This window comes from Microcaecilia unicolor, chromosome 4 (assembly GCF_901765095.1).
Source record: "Microcaecilia unicolor chromosome 4, aMicUni1.1, whole genome shotgun sequence".
In the NCBI taxonomy this organism is placed as follows: domain Eukaryota; kingdom Metazoa; phylum Chordata; class Amphibia; order Gymnophiona; family Siphonopidae; genus Microcaecilia; species Microcaecilia unicolor.
This window is the reverse complement of record NC_044034.1, coordinates 340,182,111-340,204,886: the sequence shown is the minus strand read 5'-3', so window position 1 is coordinate 340,204,886 and position 22,776 is coordinate 340,182,111. Positions and strand designations below refer to the sequence as shown.

Genomic DNA, 22,776 nt, shown 5'->3' with positions numbered 1-22,776 from the left:
GGCTTTATTCAACCACGCTGGCGATGGAGTCCGCTACTATATTTGAAAGATTGGAGAAAACTGTAGCACCAGCGTCCCCGATGAAGGAGTTTCCGAAACAGGGTGCTCTGTAGGGCGTTTTCACAGCAGAAAGAAAAATGTAGATTCTAGCTGACTTGAGTAGAGAGGTGTGGTAGCCGTGTTAGTCCACTTTTAAAGGTAATCAATAGAAATAAAACAAAATAAAACATGGAAAAGAAAATAAGATGGACATAACTTAATACATTTCTTGATTAGCTTTCGAAGGTTGCCCTTCTTCATCAGATCGGAAATAAGCAAATGTTGGTAGATGACAGTATATATAAGTGAAACATCAAAGCATTTCAGTGACAGTCTAACAGGATGGGGGTGGATAGGTGAGAGACAGGAAGAGTCGGGTGGATAAGGGACAGGGAGATATGCATGGCGATAGGAGGGTGACAAGGCAGTCACAATGGATGTAGAATCACTATACAGCAACATTCCCCATGCGGATGGCACAGCTGCATGTGAGAAACTCCTAAAAACATCCACACTGGACCATCAATAATCACACGAAATCATTACAAAATTAATCAAATTTATTTTAACCCACAAATATTTCCGCTTTAACAATGATATCTATCTACACATAATGGGCACTGCGATTGGCACCAGGACAGCACCCCAATATGCCAACCTCTTTATGGCTGAGCTGGAAGAGACATTTCTGAATACATACCAGACCAAACCCCTAAAATACTACCGGTACATCGATGACATTTTTATGATTTGGACTGAGGGGGAAGAAACTGTGAAACAATTTTAGAATTCCTTCAATACATACCATCCTACAATCAGATTCAAAATTGACTACTCCCCAGAAAAAGTCAATTTTTTGGACACCACAGTCTCAATCAGTGATGGATATATACAAACATCCATATACAAGAAACCCACAGACAAATGCAGCTACCTCCATAGCTCCAGCTTCCACCCTTCATATACAAAAAGATCCATTATTTACAGCCAAGCCACAAGATACCCACCGTATCTGCTCTGACCCAGAGGACAGAGACAGACACCTTGAAATCCTGACTGTATCCTTCGAACAGAAAGGCTACAACCCCAAAATAATCTCCAAGACTATTGCCTCCTCCCTCAAAACACCCAGGGAAAATCTGCTACAGTACAAAGAAAAAAAAGCTACAGACAGAATCCCCCTTATAGTGACATACAACCCAGAGCTGGAAAAATTAAGAAAAATCATAAAAGATCTACAGCCTCTACTCCAGGAGGATGAATTACTGAAAGAGATATTCCCATCCCCACCAGTGCTGGCCTTCCAACAGCCATCCAACTTAAAACATAAGCTAATTAGAAGTAAGCTCCCAACACAGACTCAAAAAGAAAAGAATGGCACACATCCTTGCAATATATCCAGCTGCAAACTATGCCAAAACATTTCACAGGACCCCACGGTCATTCACAAAGGAAAAATATTCAACATTAAGGAATCTTTCACGTTCTTATCTTCCAATGTGGTATATATCATTCAGTGTAAAAAATGCAACGAAGGCTGCTACATTGGAGAAACAAGTCAAATGCTAAAGAAGAGATTTAATTTACATAGACACCAGATGAAAAATGTTAGTACCAATAAGGATGTCACCCCTGTGGGGCAGCATTTTACAAAACCAGAACACTGTACCAGTGATTTCATGGTAAGAATCCTGAAAGGGAACTTTAAAACAATACAGGAATGTAAGACCTTTGAAGTCAGAATGATTAAATATTTTGACACCCACCAGACAGGACTTAACAAAGATCTGGGTTTTCTAGCCCATTATAAACCATAGAAATGTACTGCTTTGTTTGTCACCCTCCTGTCTCCATGCATATCTCCCTGTCTCTCACCTATCCACCCCCATCCTGTTAGACTGCCACTGAAATGCTTTGATGTTTCACTTATATATACTGTCATCTACCAACATTTGCTTATTTCCGATCTGACGAAGAAGGGCAACTTTCGAAAGCTAATCAAGAAATGTATTAAGTTATGTCCAATAAAAAAGGTATCATCTTATTTTCTTTCCCATGTTTTATTTCTATTGATTAGCTGACTTGAAAAACTTCGGTGCTTTACTGGCTGATAGTTTGAGCCTGCAAACTGGTGGGAAAATGTTGGATACAAATGCAATAAATAATAATAACAACAGACTGCTATTCCTTTTGACTACAAGAGTGGTGAACTTGATTTGTTATTCTTTGGTAGCTGACAGAGGCTTCATCAGTTTGCAGAGTTGATAACATTCATTGGGAACTATGCTATTTTATATATTGAAAATGGATTAAAAAATAAAACATTTATAACACTTTCTGAGCAATTAAAAAAATATTGTGAAATGTTTCAGGGTGAATAGTGATGTATGGAGCATTAAAGTAAGCCATACTGTACAGCGTTTTCTCATTGAGAAGATGCTCAGCTGCGTATGCAGCCCATACCCCCCCCCCCCCCCCCGTTCATTTCCCTAATTTTTTGCAAAACATTTTGCATTATTTTAAGTTTCCTTTGTGCAGTCCAGTCTTTTTCTGGAGCACAGCTACTCTGGTTTATGCACAGTTTATTCAAAGCCAGCCTAAAAGCCCACCTTTTTATGGCTGCTTTTAAATCTTAATCCCAGGGCTGAATTTATGTGTAAACTAGTACAGCTAAGGGGCCTATATTTCACTAAAAAATGAAATAAAAAAATTACAGCTCCTTTAACTAAACTGAAGTAAGCATTGGCACATGTGTTTACCATAGCTTAAAATCTATCTGCATATCCTCACAGCCTCCTCTGAGGTGACTCCCAGTTCCACCCTGATCTACCCAGGGCCTCCATTCCAGGTGCCCAGCACTCCCACCAGCTGCCTTCTAGGTGCTATAGAGGACTTGCAGCCAATCTGCATATCCTCACAGCCTCCCAGGTTCACCCCGATCCACCCAGGGCCTCTGCTCCAGGTAACGACGCACAAAATATTTTCTCTCAGTAGTTTGTATTTTCTCTATGCTATTCTCAATGACTCCTGTACAATTTCTCTTCTTGGTACTGCCTCTTTCTAATCTCTTTCTCAATTTCCATCTGAAACCACTGCATACTTCAGGACCACATTGCCCAACTCCTGCTCTCATCATCTCACCATCGCTCTTGTCTTCTCCCTTCTTCTCAGCTCTCAAGCCTTAACATTTCCTTCCTTTCATTCAACCATCTCTGTTCTGTCTGAATGCATTTCATCTTCGTCGATGTCATCATGGCTATCCTACTCTTCTCCGTACTCTCTGCCCAGCGCCGCTATGTTTTAAAAATGACTGTCGAGACAACCTGCGGCAGTCTCACAAGACTGTTGAGACCTGTGAGACTATTGCGGGAAATCTCAGCACCCGTTTTGAAAACATGTCAGCGCTGGGCAGAATAGCGGTAGGGGACAGGAAATAGTGGGGTTCTTTCCTGCCCCTCCCCCCCCAAAGATGCCACTAGACCACCATGACCCTTCAAGGTAGGACCGGAAAGGATCTACTGAGGCTCGGAGGACTGCAGTGTGTGTGTGTGGGGGGGGGGGGGGGGGGGGGGCGGCAGCAGCCTGGCAGGGGGGTCCCAATGACCCTCACTGCCTGAGTGCACAAGTCACTGTTAGTCTGCCTCTGAAACTCAGTATTAGCTCTAAGCTGCATCTGTTGGTTAAATTTCTCTGGATGTTCTTTGAGTATTACAGAACTAGAGATGCAGAGTTTATTATCAAGATTCTGTTCCATCCTGAATACAGTTTTCACTCCTATATAGAAGAATTTGCTGAATTATGCTATGGACTATTTTAATTAGTATTTTTAATGGGTGGTTGAAAAATGGAGCTATTTATTGCAAAGGTTGCTTTGGGACTTTTTGTTATATCTTTCATAGCTAGTTTAAAGGCAGGAGTCTGCGATGGGAGGCGAGTATGATATATCACTATAGATTGCCTCCTCCCCATACCTAGCTTGCCCTTCTGCCCCCCCCCCCCAATACTTTTTCCTAATCAGGTTTTCAGGATTTCTGCAATGAATATTCATGAAATTGATTTGCATGCACTGCTTTCACTGCATGCAAATTTCTCTCATGGATATTCAGAGTGGATATCCAGAAACCTAGAGTTCCCCCAGGACAGATCTGGGGACCATTGGTATAGACACATAAAAGTAAGCACTGGGAAAACATAGCATGGAGTGGAGGAGTAGCCTAGTGATTAGAGCATCGAGCTGACAATTAGGGACGAGCAGTTCAAATCCTGCTCCTGCTCCTTGTGATTTTGGGCAAGTTACTTAATCTTCCTCTGCTACAGGTACAAACTCAGACTGTAAGTGCTCCGAGGACAGGGAAGTAGCTAGGATACATGTAACACAAGCCATCTATGCAGTTTACAATAATAAAAATGGTAACTATTTTAACAGAAAAGGAAAAGCAATCTAAAATGATAGGAAAGAACAGACGTAGACTAATACACAGGGTCTGCAAAAAAAAAAAAAAAACAGGACCCCTTGCATAGTTTCAAAATTCTTTGTAACTGTTTAAACATTTAGTATGACCTTTAACAATACATTAGTCCAACCTTTATTAGGAAACTCCCTCAGCAAATACTTTGCACCATTTGCCTTATTTTGTCTCAACTTTATCTTCTTTGCTAAATACCACTTTGCTAAAACAGATCTTAATGATCACTTCCTGAATGACATCATTTTGAAAACAGGGATCATCCAGTTTTTACGGCACGTCAATAATAACAATACTGATTTTTTAATAGTACATGACAGAACAGTGTGCTTTAAAGGCTGTAAAATTGCCTTTATTAAATCTTGAACTGCATTTTTCTAGTTTGGCCAACAGGTGGTGCATGTTATGTTTTAAGCTGTTATAATTAACTGATCTTTCTTTCCTTAGTTAACACAGATAAGGAAATGCCTGAGTGATGTAACCAGCTTTTTAAAAATGTTGTTGACTAGGCTCTGACAGGCCCAGGAGCTTTTTTTCAATTGTACTGGCTTTTGCTTCTATTTCAGCCTGGGAGAAGAGAGCGAGCTCTTTGCTGACGCCCTCTTAAAAAACAGTTATATTTGATAACTGGTGAACAGCTATATGTCCTGATTTCCCCAGGTACTTTCTAGGAAGTAAATAAATGTTTAGCTAGTGTTATATTTGATCCATATTTCAGTTACCTGTTATTGTTTGCTGACTACACCTTTTTGTTCGTTGTTCAATTTTTAAAGACAATAATTGTTTATTGCCTCTGCCTGTCTGGACTGATAAAGAATCCTGGTGGTTGTGTGTTGGGTGTGTGAGTGCTTTTTGGGAACTGTGGGACCACTGGGAGTGTGGTCTCAGTAACCTAGAAATCACTGGGGATAAGTTGAGAGCGGGAGACTCGCCCAGAGGTGGTTGTGCCCCAGTCAGTGGGAGCAGGGTGCTATTGTAGAGCACAAGCAGGTGTAGGTGGACCTGAGCTGTGCTGGGGATAGACCCTCTAAGTGGCTGCAGGTCAACCCCAGGTGGGTGGCTAGGCATTTCATGACAGTACATCTGTTTTTGGATTATTTTGAAAAATGTTGGTGGTTCCACTTATTTTTCCCCAGACTTTGTGTAGTATCGTAACCATGTTTATAACAATTCTTGTTCTGCTGTCACCTCATCAAATGTTATAATACTTCATTACAACAAAAACCAAAAAGGAAAAAGAACCCCTATGTGCAGAACAGTCAGATCCAAGAGTAGGGGTGGACCAAAGAGATTCTTGCAGCCAGATGGATAGTATACAAATCTTTATTACACACCACTCATTCATCAGACCCGACACAGGGCTGTGCTTTGATGGGAAACACCCATCTGCCTCAGGGGTCACACACTAAACATAAAATAACATTTCATTATTCATTGAAAGAGATTATTAAAACATGAGTTTTTGAGGACTCAAAACATAGATATAGGAGCAAGCTATTCCAAAGCGTGGGTCCTATAATGCTGAATATAGAAGAGTGAACTTCAACAAATTTAATTTATCAAAATGATGGCACCACCAGAAGACTTTGATTCGTTGTACACAGAACATGGGTTGTTGTATAAGGAATGAGTAAACAAAGCAGGAATAAGGGAAAACCTATGCTCTGACTAGAGTGGTCAAATGTTAAGATTTTATATGGAATTCTAGCAGAAACAGGCAGCCAATGTTCCGATTTCAAAAGCTAGGTTATGTGGTCCCAACGCTTTGCCCTAGAGATAATTTTAAGAGCAGTATTCTGCACAAGCTGCAATCTTTTTAGAAATTTTGTTTTTATATATTTAAAAAAAACCTTAATTATCAAAATCAATACAAAAACATTTATACAGGGACCAACACATCAAGAGTAAGAAGAATTCAGACATTTACCGTTAATAATGTTCCCATAATATAATCACTGATCCCAAACTATGTGAAATATGTGATTCCATGTGATTCAAAATCTTCCAATAAAAATTCAGAAGAGTACTACTACTACAAATCATTTCTATAGCGCTACCAGTCGTACGCAGCGCTTCACAATTTAACATGAAGAAAAGACAGTCCCTGCTCAAAAGAGCTTACAATCTAAATCAGGACAGACAGGACAAATAAGGGATAAAGGTAGGACAGACAGATAGGACACATAGGGAAATGGACTATTGAAGAGAGGAAGACAAGATAAAGGTTAGGAGAAGGTGACAAGTTAGGAGTTAAAAGCAGCATGTGGTTAATGCCTATGTGATCATGTTTCGAGCTCCAGCTCTGTGTCAAGATATTTTACTTTTCAAAGAAACACTGTCTAATACTTGAATTCTTCTACATTTATATAATTACGAAAGCCCACTCATTCTGGGAGTCAGATCTTGCATCAGTGTTACTCTCCTACAGTGCTAAGATATTAGCTCATGTCAACAATCAGGGAGACATCCAGAGTGTGCAGCTACTGGATGAAATCTGCATATTTGTCAGTGGGCAGCACATCGTCTGAAGCATTATCACTGATTCACATAGCTGGGGAACAAAGCCTGCATTCGGGGTCTCTCAGTTAAATTGTTCAGGGTCCAGGCATATGGGATCTGAGTTCTCAGCATTCCAGTTGGTGGTAGACTAACCAGCCACTTTGGTCTTTAACCTGGTGGCTATTGGGCTCATTTTCGAAAGAGAAGGACGCCCATCTTTCGACATAAATTGGAAGATGGACGTCCTTCTCCCAGGGTCGTCCAAATCGGTATAATCGAAAGCCGATTTTGGATGTCCCCAACTGCTTTCTGTCGCAGAGACGGCCAAAGTTCAAGGGGGCGTGTCGGAGGCGTAGCGAAGGCGGGACTTGGGTGTGCTTAACACTTGGACGTCATTGACCCATAATTGAAAGAAACAAGGACATCCCTGACGAACACTTGGACAACATTACCTGGTCATGTTTTTCTTACGACCAAGGCACAAAAAGGTGAACGAAATGACCAGATGACCACCAGGGAGAATCGGGGATGACCTCCCCTTACTCCCCCATTGGTCACTAACCCCCTCCCACCCTCAAAAAATATCTTTAAAAATATTGATTGCCAGCCTCAGATGTTATACTCAGGTCCATGACAACAGTATGCAGGTCCCTGGAGTAGTTTTAGTAGTAGGTGCAGTGCACTTCAGGCAGGTGGACCCAGGCCCATACTCCCCCTACCTGTTATGTTTGTGGAGGAAACAGCGAGCCCTCCAAAACCCACCACAAACCCACTGTACCCACATCTAGGTGCCCCCCTTCACCCATAAGGGGCTATGGTACTGCTGTACAGTTGTGGGTAGTGGGTTTTGGGGGGCTCAGCTATGTACCTGGGAGCAATTTATGAAGTCCACTGCAGTGCTCCCTAGGGTGCCCGGTTGGTGTCCTGGCATGTCAGGGGGCCCAGTGCACTACAAATGCTGGCTTCTCCCTTGACCAAATGGCTTGCATTTGGTCATTTCTGAGATGGGCGTCCTTAGTTTCGAAAATCACTGAAAATCAGAAACGTCCATGTCTAGGGATGACCATCTCTAAGGATGACCAAATTTCAGGATTTGGACGTCCCTGACTGTATTATCAAAACGAAAGATGGACGTCCATCCTGTTTCGAAAATACGGGCTTCCTCGCCCCTGGATTGGGAGGTTTTACGAGGACGTCCAAATTGAAACGTGGACCTCCCTTTCGAAAATGCCCCTCTACGTGTCACAATTTCAAAGCTGTCCATTTCTATGGTCTTAGGAAAGAGGTGACAAAGGCATCATTGAGCTAGTTTAGACTGTCTTGGAGGTCTTCTCATTGGCCAGGTACTATGCGGATTACTTAGTGGATCACTTTTCCTAGAGATTCTGGTGTCTCCAGAATAGCCTCGCAGCAGTCTCAGGAGGCCAGGGTTATCCTTCATGGTCCTGTCACCATGGAGAATTCAGATGCCTTTTCACATTCAGCCTGGCCCTTGAAAGGGGCAGGTTGTTATGCAGAGCTTGTCAGCAGTAATAGTCACACTCCTTGGCGGCATGTCCCCGGCATTTGTCCATTTTGGTGGGTGTTTGAGTCCCACCAAAGTCTATCTGTAGGAAAAGTGGACATTCCTTCAATTTTAGCAATTCTGCAGGGAGGGCTCAAAAGGAGTAGCGTAATGGTTAGTGCAATGGACTGAGATCCTGAGGGAACTAGGTTTCATTCCCACCGCAGCTCCTTGTGACCCTGGGCAAGTCACTTAACCCTCCCATTGCCCCCACTAGGAACGGAGAAAGTACCTGCATATAATGAATGTAAACTTCTTTGATTGTACCACAGAAAGGCAGGATATCAAATCCATGACCATGACCCAGGGTACAGGAGGCAAAACTAGCTTGTTCCAGAGGTAGAGTGGAGGAGTCCTTTTTGGCAGCATTTATGAACACTGCCAGGTTCTCACTTGGGGTAAGTGGGTCTGTCTCCCTTCTGGAAGGATCCTTCTGCAGTAGGCATCAGCGCTCCTTATAGAATTAGTGCTTAGTACAGATTCCCATGCTCGAAGACTTCCACTAACTGAAACCTGATGTAATTTCTGGGTTGCATCTCCCAAATTCTGTAACACTGTGCGTAACGTTTTGGAATGCCCTGACCCATCCATGCCGCTCCCATGGCCACAACCCCTCTTGGGTTGTGCATGAGATTTAGGAACGGTTCTTTAGGCAGTTGCAACTCCAAATTAGTGCCAACTGAATGTTAGCCAATTAATTACCAAGTGTTAATGGCTCATTAATTTCACTGAATGCACAACTCAGGATCGTGCACAGATTTTGGTAACCTTTATAGAATGCAAGGGTAAGTGCTAATCCTGCACCTGGGAACACCTGCATATGTTATAAAAGTAGCTGCTATACTCTATTTGCACCTATTTTATTCTTTAGATAATTTTCTAAGAGTCCATTTGAGCTTGTAAAATGCTGCTTTATATTCTCAAGTCTCTCAAAAAATTAACCCCATAAATAGTCTCTCGTCACCGACATTTACAATCTAGTTCTGATAGACAGGACACAGAGTAAACAACAGATGGGAGAGCTTGGATAATAGAGCAAGGGTCAAGAGAGATCATTTATGCATAGGAGCCAGCTCTGTGGGTGCTAGTGCACCCCCAATACTGAGGAAACACCTTAACTGTGTCCAAGGAGGGGTAATTTCAGTTAGGTTTAGCAACCCTGATCATTTTGAAAAGTTGGCTCCTATGCATTGTAGGTGTGATTAAAATGCTCAGGGGCAACTTTTAAAAGAGTATCGTTGGACATGATAAGGAAATATTTTACAGAAAACTCTTGTTTTTTAAAAATTGTCGCTAATTTGATTTTTCTTGGATATTTCATACTTATGTCACAATATACATAAGCCTTAATTCAAAGAAACCAAGATAATGTGAAGCAGATCATAAGCATTGTCTATTAATACTCATAATTAAAATGAATGACCTTAATTTTATAAAACTTAGGTACTGGTAAAACATGTTAAATGGCAAAATACACACAACTGTTGAATTTTAGATGGTTCTGCTTTATACATGGACTCCAACACAGAGATCTGAGTGCTTGGAACAGAACCAAGTTCTGGGCAGTCCCTCCACGGATATGTATAAGCTGCATTTTCTAATGGCAATATGGAGCCAATCCAAAAACTGGGCACCTGGTGGGAGCCTGTTCTACAAAGGAAAGTAAACATCTAGAGCAGGTCTAAGTGTGTGTACCTAAGTGTCAGTTACACATATAAGTATGATCCCCACCCAAATGTACATCTACCTGATAATACACACTGTGTAAGATACACACAAATGTACATACCGTAATAGCACTCAGGCAGAATTCTATGCATGCTAGAGGACTAACGGAATCTCAGTTTCAGCACCAAATCCAGCCTGAAATCTAGGTTCGGTCATTCTTCAGTTTTGGATGAAAATACCAGTGCATTTTCAGCTGAAACCAAAATCCCCTCCCCCAGCAACCACTCTCGGCCTGCCTGCCCGCCCCTCCCCACTACCACAAGTATCGCCAGACAGTGGGTCCCACTGGTCCAGGCCAACCACCCCAATCACAACCTCTCTGCCCTCCCACCATCCAAAGGCCTTCCCCAGGCCTACCTTTAAATCTCCTGGTGGTCTAGTGGCCTCTTCCAGACAGGAGGATCCCAGGTTGCTTCTGTCCCTGCTGGTTCCTCAGTCAAAATGGCTGCCGAGACTGCTGTGGGAGGTTCTGGCAACCATTTTGAGATTGGAACCAGCATGGGCAGGAGTGAATAGGGATTGCTCCTGCCCATGTCAGTTCCAATCTCAAAATGGCTACTAGGATCTCCCACAGCAGTCTCACAAGACTGTAACAGGAAGTCTCGACAGCCATTTTGACTGAGGAATCAGCATGGGTAGGAGCGACTGTGGATCCTCCTGCCCAAAAGAGGCCACTAGACCATCAGGGCATTTAAAGGTAGGCCTGGGGAGCGCCTTTGAGTGGTGGGAGGGAAGGAAGGGAGGGGTCAGCCCTGTGGAATCTGCTCACTCTGCCAGGGGGTTGTGGCCTGTGAGGACCCATTTACTCTGCCAGGGGGTTGGGGATGGTTGCCTGGGAAGACCCACTCTCTCTACTGGGAGGATTGGAAAGGCCATTTTCTGTTTTGGCTAAAACAGAGTAGCAAATTTTGGCTGATGATTAGGTCAGTGGCGTAGCTAGGTGGGTCGCCGGGGGAGCGACTGCTCCCCCAAACAGAGTTCTGATGGTGCCAGCGCCTAATTTTTTTATGCAGTCCTGCCAGTCCATCGTGCCTAAACATGCTTGTAGGTACCTGCGCAGTCCGCCCTCCACTTCCCCCAATGTTTCAACCTGGCTACGCTTCTGGATTAGGTGTCAGTTGAAACAGAGAACCCCGGTTTTGGGCGCCCTCTAATGCAGGCATATGTGCGTACATATTCCATTATTCTAGTGACATTAGTTCAACCATCATGTAACAGTTCACACATAATTTACAGAATTGCTCTGTATGTGTACACCTTTGCACTTTTACCCACCAGTATTTATACTTGCTCAGAATAAATCACACAGCCTCTGACTAGCTTGTCTTTCGAGATGTGGGGCTGGGAGATGTAATTGATAGAACAGATTTGCTCATCTTTGACTAGCAAATCCACCTCCCTGAGTCAAAGTTTGCCTAAGCAAGGCTCCCATTTTCCCTGCTAATGTGCCTGAATACCTTTTAAATTTGCAATACTGATGTACAAATAATGTTAAATAAATGCATATGTCCCCACAGTTTTTTTAAATCGCCGCCAACATGTGCAAGTGGCACGACATGTGACGATTATGTTCCCAATCTAGAAATGCAGATTTGGACAGCTTTGTTTAGAAAATCCCCAGCACTTTTGTGCACACGCCACATACATGTGCTAGACACATTTTATAAAAGGCTCAGTGATTACTTAGCCTCTTATAAAATATTTTCCTACTTTTTTTGACCAGATGTAGGCATCCTTTTGATGCTCAGCCTTTTATAAAATCACCTTGTATTAAAAGTTAAAGTTTCTATTTGGGGAGGTGTGGAAAGGGCAGATCGGATCAGGGTTCTTTTGCTCTTGGGAAGGGGAAAGCAGGACGTTCCAGACTGCCCATGGACTATCTGTGCACTGTGTCAGTGCTCGGATAGCTAACTGGGGGAAAGACAGGACAACTAACCGGTGCCTGGAAAAGTGCTGGCTCCATGAAGACTCAGCTTCCTGACTACCCCAGCACTACCCAGTTAAGAGATACTGAATATTGGTGGTTAGATGTTCAAGAGGGGTATTTTCGAAAGAAATGCCTAAGTTGGAATTTGGACGTCTTTGTAAAACGTCCAGATTCAGAGATGGGGAGGTCATTTTTGAAAAAAGATGGACGTTCATCTTTGTGTTCGAAAATACCATGGACGTCCTTGGATGTCTTTGATTTTTGGCCATTTTCGAAACCAAAAACGTCCAAGTCTAAAACATCCAAATTCAAGACATTTGGACGTGGGAGGAGCCAGCATTTTTAGTACACTGGTCCCCCTGACATGCCAGCACAGCAATCGGGCACCCTAGGGGGCACAGCAGTGGACTTCATAAAATGCTCCCAGGTACACAGCTCCCTTACCTTGTGTGTTGAGCCCCCCAAAACCCACTACCCACAAGTGTAGACCACTACCATAGCCCTTAGGCGTGAAGGGAGACACCTATATGTGGGTAGAGAGGGTTTCTGGTGGGTTTTGAAGGGCTCGCTGTTTCCTCCACAAATGTAGCAGGTGGGGAGGGGGGTATGGGCCTGGTCCACATGTCTGAAGTGCACTGCACCTACTACTAAACTACTCCAGGGACCTGCATGCGCTGTCATGGACCTGAGTATGACATCTGAGGCTGGCATAGAGGCTAGCAAGTAATAATTTTAATCATGTTTTTTGAGAGTGGGAGGGGGTTAGTGACCACTGGGGGAGTAACGGGAGGTCATCCCTGATTCCCTCCAGTGGTCATTTGGTCATTTCAGGTACCTTTTTGGATGTCCTTGCTTTGTTCCATTATGGCTCAAAGACATCCAAGTCTTGAACGTCCAAGTCCCGCCTCAAACACGTCTCCAATACGCCCCCTTGAGATTTGGACTTCCTTGCGGCGGACTTCTGATAAAGACGTCCAAAATCGGGTTTCAATTATACCGATTTGGACGTCTCTGTGAGAAGCATGTCCAAATGCCAATTTATGTCACTTTTTGGACGTCCATCCATCTCTTTCGAAAATGAGCCTGCAAGTGATTTAAAATGCCTGCATAAAACAAATGTAAAGCGTTTTGGTTGTACCACAGAAAGGTGGTATATCAAATCCATGACCCTTCCTTCAGGGTTAAATCCATTTGGAGTCCATCCTTCCCTTTGAATATTGACCCTGTTGTTGCAAGCGTCTTGTATTCTGTGCAATGCTAGGCGCAGAACTACTACTACTACTTATTATTTCTATAGTGCTACTAGACGTACGCAGCGCTGTTCACTAGAACACGAAGAGACAGTCCCTGCTCGACAGAGCTTACAATCTAATTAGGACAGACAAACAGGACAAATAAGAGATAAGGGAATATTAAAGTGAGGATGATAAAATAAGGGTTCTGAACAAGTGAATAAGGGTTAGGAGTTAAAAGCAGCAACAAAAAGATGGGCTTTTAGCTTAGATTTGAAGAAGGCCAGAGATGGAGCTTGACGTACCGGCTCAGGAAGTCTATTCCAGGCATATGGTGCAGCAAGGTAAAAGGAACGGAGTCTGGAGTTAGCAGTGGAGGAGAAGGGTGCAGATAAGAGAGATTTACCCAGTGAACGGAGTTCCTGGGGAGGAATGTAGGGAGTGATGAGAATGGAGAGGTACTGAGGAGCTGCAGAGTGAATGCACTTATAGGTCAATAAGAGGAGTTTGAACTATATGCGGAAACGGATAGGGAGCCAGTAAAGTGACTTGAGGAGAGGGCTAATATGAGCATAGCAACATTGGCGGAATATTAGTCGTGCAGCAGAATTTTGAACAGATTGACGAGATGGCTAAGTGGGAGACCTGTGAGAAGCAAGTTACAATAGTCTAAACGAGAGGTGATAAGAGTGTGGATGAGGGTTCTGGTAGTGTGCTCAGAAAGGAAAGGGCGAATTTTGGTGATATTATAGAGAAAGAAACGACAGGTTTTAGCAGTCTGCTGAATATGTGCAGAGAAGGAGAGGGAGGAGTCGAAGATGATCCCAAGTTTACGAGATGAGGGACAGGAAGGATGAGAGTGTTATCCACAGAAATAGAGAATGGGGGAAGAGGAGAGGTTGGTTTAGGTGGAAAGATAAGAAGCTCAGTCTTGGTCATGTTTAGTTACAGATGGCGGTGAGAACTGGTGCAAGGAACGTAATGAGGAAAGGAAGAGAAGTCCTGGTGTTCAAACATACAGGTGAGGATACTTTATATAAACAGACATCACTAAGTAAACAGATCAACTTATTACAAAGCACATACAGGTTTTATAGTGCCAGCTACCTTGCAACAGTATTTTTAAACATATACAGTAAAAAGTAACATGAGGAAAAGTCTTCTCTTATAGATCTCAGTTCAACGAAACTGCTGTCCCACTGCAAAGAGTGGAGGAGTAGCCTAGTGGTTAGAGCATTTGGGCTGACAACTGCTGTTCTTTGCGATCTTGGGCAAATCACTTAACCCTCCATTGCCCTAGGTACAAAATTAGATTGTAAGTCCTCTAGGGACAGGGAAACACCTAGGGGTTTAATTACTAAGCCGCGCTAGCGGCTTCCATGCAGCACTGGCACTAGCGCACAGCCAGCCGCGCTAGCAGCTTAGTAAACCCCAGCACTAGTGTACCTGAACGTAACTCACCTTGATTTACTACTGAAAAGGTGTGAACTAAATGCAAAATAATAATAATGTATTAAAAATGAATCAAAATTATACATAGAGCAGTTGTCAATCAATTGAGCAATTTGACTGACATATCACCCCGCTCCCCTACCAATTTTGCAGGTACTTTATTACTCCGTATATCATCTTTCCATTTTAACTCAATGCTTTGGTTCCTGTTTACCAAGAATTGAACTTTTTCCGAAACCTTTTCACCAGCACAGAGATTTTCACAGTCTTTTGCATTCTCAATGCTCTGTTTGCAGACTGCCAACTGTGTTCCTGTCAGAGCTAAATATAAACCTGTTGGAAATCTAAAGCAAATGAATCAAAATGTTAATGAGTGCACTTTTGCCTCTGCTTTCATGCATCACTCAGGAGGAATTAAAATATTTGCTTTATATTAAAGTACAAGAGATCTGGCATACTGTGTCATATGTATAGGGTTCCTGGGATTCCTTTATTATAACCTATCATTAAACTTCAATTTCACCTGCGTTTCTTTTTTTATATAGAAAGGGAAAATATACAAGCATTTAGCTCAACTAAGGAAGAAATATGAACAGTGAAGAAGCACATCTGCAAATAATGTTTAAAAAAATATATCAAAAAATAAGAAGCATTAAAATAATGCTGAAAATATATCTAACAAGAGTAGTCACTTCTTTTACAGAAATGTATGTAATATTTCTTATGAAGAAATATCTATATCAAAACCAAATAAACGAGAATGATGTGGAAAAGTACAAGCTCTCAATCAGATTTTAGTTAAAAAAATATAAATCCAGAAAGACACAAAAAAATGTAATACTGTAAATCTAAATCCTTAATCATATCATTATCACAAAAAGAATACTTCATTTATAACCCGGTCAACCTTCATATCACTAGAAAAAAATACTACCAATTAACAGATATCCACAACATTAAAAAAAAAAAGATCTTTTCCTGTTGTACAAGGAAATAAGAAGATAGAATGAGAAGGGTAAACGCACAAAACCAGCAAACTGCATAAGAACTGAACCGTGCTTCTCACTCTTGCCTGTGAGAAAAACCTTTTGAGTAATAAAGTAAATTATACAACAACTTCTACCTTTCCTAGAACTCCATGCTTTAATCATTTTATTACCTTTTAATGTCTGAAGCACAGGAATTCCATGACAGTGCACAGAATATTCTGAGACTAGGGAAGAATGGAATACGAAGCTCCAGAACGGTGCAGTTTCCACATCAGGAAACAAGGCGGCAGACAGGATGAAACATGACTCTGCCTGCAGGAACTGGCAGTGTTATGCAGCTACAGCATTACAGAAATATCCCTCAAATCGAAATAACCTTAAAATTAAGAACTTTTTAGGAATATTGACCTTAATCAGCAATTAATAGTCACTTAACTGTGCCGTTTCATGATTAGCATTGTGGTTAAATCAAAGGTAGCATGCATGGCAAAACAATATAGCAAAATTAAGGTGGTCTTTTACCAAGAGGGGTAAAGTTTTGCATATTCTGCGTGGTAACTGCCAAAGTTACCATGTAGTAAATGCAAAGCCTCTGTGACATTTACTGGGACCGCTGCTTTTTAACATATTTATAAACCATCTAGAGATGGGAGTAACTAGTGAGGTAATTAAATTTGCTGATGACACAAAGTTATTCAAAGTCATTAACTCGTGACAGGATTGTGAAAAATTTCAGAAGGACCGTACGAAACTGGGAGACTGGGCAGCTAAATGGCAGATGACGTTTAATGTGAGCAAGTGCAAGGTGATGCATGTGGGAACAAAGAACCCGAATTATAGCTACGTCATGCAAGGTTCCACGTTAGGAGTTATGGACCAAGAAAGGGATCTGGGTGTCGTCGTCGTCGATAATACACTAAAACCTGGAAAACAGGTGTGAGGATGTTATAATGCTGTTGTATCGCTCCATGGTGCGACCGCACCTTGAATATTGTGTTCAATTCTGGTCACCGCATCTCAAGAAAGATATAATAGAATTGGAAAAGGTGCAGCGAAGGGCGACTAAAATGATAGCGGGGATGGGACGACTTACCTATGAAGAAAGACTAAGGAGGCTAGGGCTTTTCAGCTTGGAGAAGAGACGGTTGAGGGGAGACATGATAGAGGTATATAAAATAATGAGTGGAGTGGAACAGGTGGATGTGAAGTGTCTGTTCACGCTTTCCAAAAATACTAGGACTAGGGGGCATGCGATGAAACTACAGTGTAGTAAATTTAAAACAAATCGGAGAAAATATTTCTTCACCCAACGCATAATTAAACTCTGGAATTCGTTGCCGGAGAACGTGGTGAAGGCGGTTAGCTTGGCAGAGTTTAAAAAGGGGTTAGACGGTTTCCTAAGGGACAAGTCCATAAGCCACTACTAAATGGACTTGGGAAAAATCCACAATTCCAGGAATAACATGTATAGAATGTTTGTACGTTTAGGAAGCTTGCCAGGTGCCCTTGGTCTGGATTGGCCGCTGTCGTGAACAGGATGCTGAGCTCGATGGACCCTTGGTCTTTTCCCAGTGTGGCATTACTTATGTATAATAAAACCTCCCACCACCACCACTCTCTACCCTTCCAACCCCAACAATAGCTGACTTCTACTTCTCCAAGGAATCCTAATCCACCCTGTTAAAATGTCCAGGGGTACAAAATACAGCCCTAGAGGGGAGAAATATACCCTATGAAGCACTGTTATTATTATTACTTTTTTTAATCTGTGGATGAATAAGAAGCCATCATCAATCTCAGGATTCAATCTAGCTCTCCTGTCTTCCACAGTCCTTCCTGCAATAGAAGATGTCTTCTTAGAAGATGTGCTGGTAGCAGGATATAAAGGATCCCCCATGCAAATCTTGCTAGTTGTGGCCAGCATGTTTGTTTGTTTTACCAAAAAATAAAAATATTGTCATCTGCATCAAACATACATAACAATCCAGTTCATTAACAGGCTTCAAAGTAGAAAATGACACGGGGACAAAGTTTGCCCCATCCTCATGGGCTCTGTGTCCCCATCCTCGCCCCGTCCCCATCCCTGCGGTTACTGCGGGTCCATGTCCCCAGAGTGTCTATGTGTTTTCATGCATAACTGCAAAGGGGAATGAGCATTCCCGAAAATTGCGTGTAGTGTTATAGAATACCGTGGGTGTGCGCCAGGAGTTACAACAGGTTTCAGCTAGTGTTAAGTCCTTCTGCCCAAAGTTGGGTGTGGAATTCAGCGCCCAACGCTATTGTATAGAGAACACTTTTCCCAGAGCACCCTGAATCCAGCCCTATGCCAACTAGGCGGAATGCTGACATTTATGCACCTGTGTGTGCACACGCATACATAACCGTCTGTATGCTTTACCTTCACACGCGTAATGCATACATAAATATAAGCACTCTAACAGACTTAAATATTCTGTATCTACTGTGTTAACAGTTAACGTGCAGTACTGTACTGAGGGCTAGGTGCACTAATCAATCGTTACAGCCCTTCCCTTACCGATTCCTTTAGCAAATCGGCAAGGAACGGGCACGCGTCAATGAATAGGAATGCAAATGAGCTGCTTGTTGTAGCTCACTTGCATTCTCTATTCCATCGTTAAACAGTCAGCCAATCGGCAGGTGGAGCATGCGCAGAGCAGCCAAGAGTTTTGCTGGCTGTTCTGCGCATGCCAAGGACGTCCTTTATGGACGTCCTTCACTATTAAAAAAAATGTACTTTTTTTTTTTTAAGCGAAGCTTTATTTTAAAAAAAACAAACAGGCTCCGATGCTGCAGGTTCTTTTTTGGACACCATTCAACCCCGGAATAGAGTTAGGTAGTATTGGGGAAGGAATGTAAAAGAAAAATGAGGATGTTATAATGATTTTGTATCGCTCCATGGTGTGACCACACCTTGAATACTGTGTGAAATTCTGGTCACCGCATCTCAATGAAGCTACAAAGTAGTACATTTAAAATGAATTGGAGAAAATATTTCTTCACTCAATGTGTAATTAAATTCTGGAATTCGTTGCCAGAGAATGTAGTAAAAGCAGTTAGCTTAGCGGGGTTTAAAAAAGGTTTGGATAGCTTCCTAAAAGAAAAGTCCATAAGCCATTAATAAAATGACTTGGGGAAAATCCACTGCTCATTTCTAGGATATGCAGCATAAAATGTATTGTACTGTTTTGGGATCTTGACAGCTACTTGTGACCTGGATTGGCCACTGTTTGAAACAGGATACTGGGCTTGATGGACCTTTGGTCTGTCCCAGTATTGCAATACTTAAGTACTTATGTTTTAAATTTATTACTTAGCAGCTTCATTGTGCAACACCCTAGTCCTTCTATTTTTAGAAAGTGTAAACAATCTTCTGGTACTATGTTAGATTTTAAAAATAAATTACATATTACTAATAATAGTACTGCAAGTTCATTTTTTAGTTCTATCAATACTCTGGGATGGATACCATCCAGTTCAGGTGATTTGCTACTCTTTAGTTTGTCAAACTGGACCATTACATCTTCCAGGTTTATAGAGATTTGTTTTAGTTCCTCCGACTCCTCACCATTAAATACCATTTCTGGCATGGGTATCTCCACCATATTTTCCTGAAGACTGAATCAAAGAATTCATTTAGTCTCTCAAAGGCCTTGTCCTCCCCGAGTGTCCCTTTTGCCCCTCGGTCATATAACGGTCCAACTGATTCTTTTACCAGCTTCTTGTTTCTAATATATCTAAAATAGTCTTTATTATGTGATTTTGCTCCAAAGGCAATCTTCTTTTCATAGTCTCCCTTTGCCTTCCTTATCAGCAATTTGAATTTGACTTTCCATCCTTATGCTGTTTCCTATTATCTTCTGTTAGATCCTTCTTCCATTTTCTGAAGGAAGTTCTCTTAGTTCTAATAGCCTCCTTCTCCTCACTTTTTTTGTTGTTGTTGTTTCCTCCCGCCCCCAAATTCCCTTCCAAACCCTCTCCCCCACCTCAGTGGAACAATAAAACCACAAGGATTATGCATTCAGGATATGGCTGCGAGCCACTAGAATCAGTGTGTCCCAAAAGGGCGCCCAGATCTGAAGAAAATGTTCTCCCTCTGAAGATGCAAGGTCTGGAATACCCTTACATTCCAAAGCACAAAGTTGAATCATAACTGCTCACCAATGGGAGCCTCACTGATAGCCAAAGTTGCAGAATCACTTTCTTTGCCATCAGGTTTGCATTCCTCAAAAAAGCACGCATACCTGATGGCGGGTTTCAACATACCCAAATAATGTCAAACAACAAGCTGAAAGCTGGTGACCAGCTAGGCTTCCAAAACGAAGAAACAGTCATGCTGTTCTCAGGCGTTCAACCTCGCTACTTCTCCCGTCACTGTGGTTTAGTGGCCATTGGGTGCATTTCGTGGGCGATATATTTGTCCATATAAAGCTTAAAAGGTGCCCAAAAATCATGCTTAATGTGTCAAAGAGGAATAAGGAGAAGGCCCATGAGTAGCTCTACAGCCACATGTCTGGAGCCATTCACAGCATTATGTGACTCCCCTTCACCTCACTTTTTAACCATGTTGGGCTCTTGTTTGGCCTTCCTTCTGCCTATTTTAATATGTGGAATGTATTTGGTCCAGGCTTCCAGAATGGTATTTTTTGAACAACATCCACACCTGATGTAAATTTTTGACCTTTGCAGCTGTTCCTCTAAGTTTTTTTTTTGTACCATTTTCCTCATTTTATTATAGTCTCCTTTTTTGAAAGTTAAATGTTAACATATTGGATTTCCTGTGTATACTTACTCCAATTATTAAATCAAACCCAATTATGTTATGATCATTGTTGTCAAGTGCCCCATCACCATAACCTCTTGCACCAGATCATGCAGTCCACTAAGGACTAGATCTAGAATTGCTCACTCTCTTGATGGTTCCTTGTGTTAACTGTTAGTGCAACTGTTCACAACTTAATATACTTTAGTAAGAAGGCTGCTAAATTCCCTTATTCTTAGGGATAACATTTATAAAAGAGCAAGGAACCCCTAATTCACTGCAGGGTTAGCTGTGAATTTGGACATAACTTGCTAGCGAAAGGAACCTGAGGATGCAGAATTCGTTCTTCCAGGGCAGGCCTCTGCCGGCACACTGATTGTTACAGAATTCTTTGTGTTGCCCTTGGTGTGGGACAATGGGGTGGGATTTGGGAGTAGGAGTAAATAATCTGATATAAAATCTGAATGTTAATTCGGACAATTGTAAATTGTATGACATAATGGTGAGCGTGTACTTTATTTTTTAATTATTTGAGTGTTTGCTATGGGAATGAGGCTTTGACACAAGGAAATGATATTCCAGTAGTGGTTAGGCATACACCTGAATCAGTAAGGTATTGGGAATGGAACTAAAATGGGAAAAGAATTTATTCAAGTGATTTATAGAAATAGGCAAGCACCTGTTTTAAGTTATGTAAGGGTCAGGGTAAGATGTTAAGGGATAAGGAATGTCTACCCATGCCATGCCACTCTCTAGCCTCTTCAGCCTTTTCTCACAGGGCTGTCGTTCCACCCTTTTTATCATTTTGATCTCTTACATGCAGTGCGTTTTTTTCTAGCGAAAAAGGTGCCGGTACTCAAATGCCAGGCCACCCTTCAGGGGTGAGGTGATCACTGAGGGACCCACCCCACAATAGCCTGGCCCCCTGCAACCAGATTCAGAATCAATGACAAGGAAGAATTTGTATGTAGAGCTGAGCTCTTTCATTAAAATCAGGACCATGGGTCAATTTTAGCAGACAATGGAAAAGGTGCCGGTACTCAGTACCCCTTTGAAAAAAGCCCTGCTTAAGTGTATGAGCTGACAGGAGTCAACAATTATGTGTGCATACTTTATAAAACGCGCTGATCCCTTTCCACTCTACCCGCTCTCTGCTCCCAAGAATACCTATGTGTATGCTACATCAAAGTAGTGGTATGTAATGTAAAATAGTATATGGATTTTTAATTACCTGTACTTTATGCTATTGATTTTATGCTGACTTTACATATTTTGTTTATGAATGTGCTTTAGAAATAATCTGCCTTGAACTGGACTGGGTATGGTAAAAGCAGACGATTAATGCCAACTTAAATATGATGCCAAATAAAGAAAACACACACATACTTACTCTAGTGCAGGGGTTCTTAATCCAGCCCTCAGGTCACACCTAGCCAGTCAGGTTTTCAGGATATACACACGGAATATGCACAAGATAAATCTGCATGCTTTACTTCCATTGTAATTCAGGGGACCTGTTTTATCAAGTGTGGAGATTATACATATATCCTATTTAGAATAATCTCAAACACTATATCTTGTAATCTTCACAGATAGTCAATGCTATCACTCTTCTATCCAAAATATACATTCATAGATCAACATTATGTGATGAACGGGGATCTTCAGAGTTTAATTGACAACATACACCTTCTAGGAAACTTGTTCCAACATTTTAGTGTAGTTAATCACATCGTCATTGATCCACCCGTTTATATTTTTCTATTTTTATATAACGATCTATTTTTGTCAAGAATCTATATGGCACTTTTAGCATTTTAAATGCGAATCATGTCAATGGTGTGACTCAACCATTGAGGGAACAGTATGGACACCTTCAAGTTCCTCACATCCGATAGCTGCACGGACATGAACCAACTGCAATTCTCAAAATAGTGTATATGCCATTATATGCCCGTGTCAAATGATATATATAGGAAGATAGAGTCGGGTGATTAAGATCAGACTCAATGAACACAAATCTCGGATTAAGAACAAGATATTAACAGCTCCTTTGGTTCAACACTGGATAGATAAAGATCATCAGATCACGGATATTAA

The 22,776-nt window shown here is 41.8% G+C and overlaps 1 protein-coding gene across 4 annotated transcripts in view; it reads right to left on the bottom strand.

Annotated features, from left to right (window-relative positions):
* The window catches only part of TIAM1 (T cell lymphoma invasion and metastasis 1), a 369,616-nt gene that overhangs the window by 55,112 nt on the left and 291,728 nt on the right, over nt 1-22,776 (bottom strand). The gene's annotated exons all lie outside the window — the stretch shown is intronic.